This window comes from Gekko japonicus, unplaced genomic scaffold (genome assembly GCF_001447785.1).
Source record: "Gekko japonicus isolate JY-2015 unplaced genomic scaffold, Gekko_japonicus_V1.1 scaffold153, whole genome shotgun sequence".
Taxonomy (NCBI): Eukaryota; Metazoa; Chordata; class Lepidosauria; order Squamata; family Gekkonidae; genus Gekko; species Gekko japonicus.
In genome coordinates this window covers 1,178,325-1,184,140 of record NW_015175360.1, presented here as the reverse complement: position 1 = coordinate 1,184,140, position 5,816 = coordinate 1,178,325, and positions in this window count along the sequence as shown.

Genomic DNA, 5,816 nt, shown 5'->3' with positions numbered 1-5,816 from the left:
GATTTTTCTAAACTGCCTGCTCCTGCGGATGCCTTGAGGCCTGCATTTTCTCCAGCTCCCTGGACTGCTGGAAACGCACCTCACGAAACGCTTGAGCAAATCAATTCTGAGTCAGATGCTCCTCCGCAATACCCCCTTAGTCCCTCAAGGCAAAACTGAAGGAATTTCTTCTAAGCTAAGCAGGCCAGAAGGCTGTCTGAAAAAGACAGATAGGCAGGGAGAAAATGAGCTCTAAAGGTGCAAGTAATGGAAGACTTTCTTAAATCTTTCAGCTCGGGCTGGAAAGCTGGCCAGGGGTAGCTGAGAAACAACTGTCAGCATTAGCCCATCTGAATTTTCAGGTTTCATGGCTCAGGTACAGAAAGTTAAATAGTGCAGTACTAATCTTTTTCAGGCTAAGATCGGTTATCAGAGTTCCTGTTTTTGCAGTTCTTCTCTGCCAACCTTGGTCAAAGGCTTAATATTTTAGGGGTTTATTTGTAACTGGAGCAAGCTGACATACTTCAGTTACAACACGGCATTAATTCTGCACTGATACTTTTGGGAGGAATTATTTTATTATAGGGACATCCAGATAACATTCGGTATTATAAATGTGTGGGCTGCGTATTGCCTATCATAGGCTGGCTGTCTCTCATAAATGTATTGTCATCCATATTTTACTCACATCTATTGCGACAACTTATCCAATGTATCCCATTATTTATTAATTCAGCCCTCCATATAAATTGGTTTCAAATCCTTCTACAGTTGGACAAAATACATGAATTAATGTTAATTTACACCAGATCTGTATTTCTGAAAGTAACCAGTTGTAGTTTCCAAAGGAAGTAAGTGGCCATAAGTCTAGAAATTTTGCATGATAGAACCCGTCACCACATATGTAAACATAAAGCTGCTTCAACAGTTTCAGGTCTTGTTTTTTAGACATATCAATATGACATTATGTAAACATTACCTTTTTAATATATCAGCACTTAACAGCATGCTGGATCCCGCCCCCCCCCCATTTCTGCCAAAGGAAGTTTCCTGCAACTTGGGAAAGCAGAAATGACCATACCCATGGATTCTGTGATCCATCAGCAGAAGGCACTGGCAGTGGTGAATCTTTCCCACATTCCCCTTCCCCAGAAGTCTTTTCCAGTTAGCCCAGTTGCTGGACCCATATGGATTAATAACCACATGGTTTGGGAAGCTGCAATGGAGAGGGGTGAAAAAGCCCCATTCTTCTTTCATTAACAAGGATCCAAATAATAAATGGTCTTAATCCTACAAATGTTCAATATATACTATACTTTTAGGGCCAAGCACACAACTTAAAAACTTGCTCTACTATATGATCCTCCCCCACCTGCACTGATATGTAGCCAAATATATGTTTATTTGAAACCAAGTCCCAGAGGGTTCAGTACGGTGTGCATAGAATGATTGCCTCAGTTCACTTAGTTCTACAGATCATGTAAACGTGTTCTGTGTAGTATACAGTATATCAACCTTCTCCTATGCTGCTTAGGGAACACATTTAATTTTAAATGACCTTACATCTCATCTAAGCGATTATGAAAAGCTCTAAAGTATGGAAGGGTTGAACAACAGGCCATTGTTCATGGTAGGTCTAAATAACGAAAACAACAGTTTTTACAAGCTGTACATAACTTGCCAGGTATTAGTGCAGCTACAGCCTAGTTTTTGAAAAGTTACTTATGAAAATACTGCCCATCAGACCACAGCTAATTGTCTTCTGTAAGCCCCTCCCTGATTAAAAAGCAGTTTAAGCACCTCCTAACAGTTAATTAACAAGATCATGGTTAATGTGCTGGGCTCCATAACAGCTCCCACTGAGTCCAGATAATATTTATGGCTTCTTTTGAGCAAGATTAGCAGTTCTTCCTTCCCAGAGCAGACTTGATGTCTGAAATCAGTCAGGAACAGAAAAGTGGTGGCTAGATAGAATTTACAGTCGGAAGAGGAGCTTGGGCCCTTTAGCAGGCCTTTCCCTCAACCCAGGAATGCAAAACCAAAAAAGGCAGGTGGGGAAAGGGTGCTGGTAATGCACGGAACACTCTTATGGCAGTAGGAGGCAGCACTTCTCCACAGCAGTCCTCCTGAAGAATGGTGTCAATATGTGAATAAGCACTAAGGTGTAGAGGCCCTTCCCTCAATACTTTGCAGGAGCCCTTCTCTTTCAACTTCCTTCCTTTTGAAACTGCTTAACCCATTTAAAAGCAAAATATCTCCGCTCTTCAAATCAAGTGTTATCAGACATTCTTACTAAGGAAACTCTGTAATACAAAGCACCTTATGTAAAATTAGCTGAAGCACAAGAATTTCCGAGTCTCATAGAGTATCTCTCTCCTACTCTACTCTTGAAGTGAGAAATCCAAGTGTACTAGAAATTGGCAGGGGTTTGGGGGAAGGAACTCCTTGTGAAAGTATCGGATCAGTCCCTGCAGTTTAAAGATCTGAAATACTCTTGTCATCACACATGGCCCTGGTTTTCTTCAGGCAGATGCCAAGACAACATCTCCTCCTTCTGGCGAAATAAGCAATAACCTCAGCAGAAGGACAGAAGCGCTAGGAGGGAGAAGAGTCAAGGAAGAAAACATCTGCCGCGTATTCTGAGCCATCGCCTCCCAGGGAGAGCAGAAAATGACTTTTGCCTCACAAGTTCAAGGAGAGAACAATCAACAACACCATACTCTGATAGATGAAAGGGAATATGAAAAGGAGTCTGGGCAGGAGAGGTCGTTAATAATCTCAGAGAATGTGAACAGCGTCAAAGTCAAGCTGCAGAGCAGCCATGGAAGAAAATGCAGGAGAATGAGATTGGTATGAATTTCTTGGCACAACTGTGGTTGCTTTGCATGTAAGCTTTTTGGCCAAGTTACCTTTCACGATGCCTCCCCCTGCAACCACTAATTCAATGTGTTGAACATAATATTACTTAGATAACTGCACATCACTATCTCAGCTGCTGCCATAGAAGCTAGGATGTGCATTAGTAGAATCTGAAAAACACAAGTCGTGCTATACAGGTAATGTGAGGTGATCACTGGCACATGATATTACTTAGATAAAACTGCACATCACTATCTCAGCAGCTGCCATAGAAGCTAGGATGTGCAGAATCTGAAAAACAGGTAATGTGAGGTGATCACTGGCACAATGACAATACACTCGGTGGGAGGAGGGTATTTGCTTACCTCTCACTGCTGAGAACAAAATAATGTTGGTGGGAGGGTATTTGCCTACCTCTCACTGCTGAGAACAAAATAATGGAGAGCTTTAAATATAATGGAAAAAGAAAGGTTTTGTTTTTTAAGTCTAAATTGTCTTCTAATCATAGAGTTGGATGGCTCTCCAGGGTCATCTAGTCCAACCCCCTGCACAATGCATGAAATACACAAATGCCTCCACCACCCACACCCCCAGTGACCCTGTTCCATGCCCAGAAGATGGCAAAAAAGCTCCAGGATCCCTAGCCAAACTGGCCTGGAGAAAAATTGCTTCCTGACCCCAAAGCAGAGATCAGCATTTCCCTTGGTGTGCAAGAAAGGGCCACAAAAACTAAGCACTGAGGCTACCCTTCCTGCCCTCCCTCTCATGATCTAAGTTCACACAATCAGTATTGCTGTCAGATGGCTATCTAACCTCTGTTTGAAAACTTCCAAAGGAGAGCCCACCACCTCACGAGGAAGTTCACAGAATCAGCATTGCTTTCAGATGGCAATCTAGCCTCCGCTTAAAAACCTCCAAAGGAGAGCCCACTACCTCCTGAGGAACTGCTCTGTCAAGACGTTCTTCCTAGTGTTTAGTCAAAAACTCTTCTGATTTAATTTCAGCCCATTGGTTCTGGTCCAACCTTCTGGGGCAACAGAAAACAACTTTGCACCATCCTCTGTATGACAGCCATTCAAGTACTTGAAGATGGTTATCATATCACCTCTCAGTTGTCTCCTCTCAAGGCTAAACATACCCAGCTCCTTCATCCTTTCCTCATAGGACTTGATCTCCAGACCCCTCACCATCTTTGTTGCCCTCCTGTGGATATGTTCCAGCTTGTCTATATCCTTCTTAAATTGTGGTGCCCCAAACTGAACACAATACTCCAGGTGAGATCTAACCAGAGCAGAGTGAAGCTGTACCATCACTTCACCTGATCTGGACACAATACTTCTGTTGATACAGCCCAAAATCGCATTTACCTTTTTAGCTATCGCATCACACTGCTAACTCATGTTCACTGTATGGTCCACTAAGACCCCCTAGATCCTTTTCGCACATACTGCTGCCAAGACAAGTCTCTTCCAACCTATAATTATGCATTTGATTTTTCCTACCTAAATGCAGAACTTTACATTTATTCCTGTTAAAATTCATTTTATTTGTTTCAGCCCAATGAACATTAGCTTTCCATCTTTTAGCAAAGGTATAATAAAAGCTAGATTTGCCGTTCCCCTAGGTAAAATAGCCAATTGCTTAAATAGGACAGGCTTGTACATCAAGATTTTCCTCAGAATAAAAGGGATTACAGACTTAGATCTAAATTTCGGCACAAGATTTCAAACATATACACAAAAGAAACCATGGTGTTCAGGTATTTTAAAAAGTCAACTTCATTTGAAGGCTGGCATGTGGTACTTTTCCTAAACAGAACTGCTACAAGATTTGCCAGAAGAAATAAATTTTTAGGAGTATGGAAATGCAATAGATCATACCTTAATATGGTGATGAATTTTGTGTCAGTGAAGTTGAGAACAATACCATAAGGGGCTTAGACTCTGTCAAGAGGCCAAGCTCCTAGTAGAGTCACTCAAGGCAGAATGGTCACAGCTGAGACACCAGATTATGATACATCCACCCCTTTCAGGGATCAATGGCCACGTCAGCAGAAGACAACAGACAGTTCCAGTGGTGATGGGGGCAGAGGAATCCTCGAAGGGTAGCTACTGGGCAGCAGCAAGTGGAAGGGGACACCGGTGGAGGATCTTTCAGCTAACCCTGGTTAGTACTGCACAGAAGGAGCAATCTGGCCATCTTTTACCTCAAAAATCCCATGATGAGACAATCCAAAATAAAGAATGATATAGAATGATGTAGTGCTAGAAGACAGGACCATTCCCCACCCCCATCCCCGGTCAGATGGCATTTAATCAGCTACTGGGGAAGAGCAGAGGACAAGTATAAATAGCACTATTCTCAATGACGCAACTGGGCTAAAATTGAAAGGACATTCAGTTGTTGATGTGAATGGATGTAAAGGAAAGTTCAAAGCTGTTCAACACATATAATAGGAACATGGAACATGAGAAGTATGAATCAAAATGAGCACAAAATCATAAAATGAGAAATTGGACATGTGTCTGGAATGCAAACGTGAGAAACAAAGTAGAATCAAATATTGACAGAAAATCTGGGCTAGGACCATGAAATGAAGCAGGAGAGTGACTCACAGAATTCTGTGAAGACAACTATTTGTTCATTGTGAACACATGTTTCAGGCAACTGTGGACATCTCCAGAAGACTAGTACAGAAATCAAATAGCTTACATAATCTGAAGCAGAAGATGGAAAAGCTGTATTCTCTCTACTAAAACAAGACCAGGGGCTGATTGTGGTACGGACCATGAATTGTTAATATTGAAAATTAAAATAAAGCTGAAGAAAAACACCAAAACATAAAAGATAATCTAACTACTGGAAACACTCAACCTACATTCTAATTCTGGGGAAAAAAGAGATGTCAAGGACTGCAGCATCTATCGGACCATCACATTAATTTCTCACGCAAGTAAAGTGATGCTCAAAATCTTACA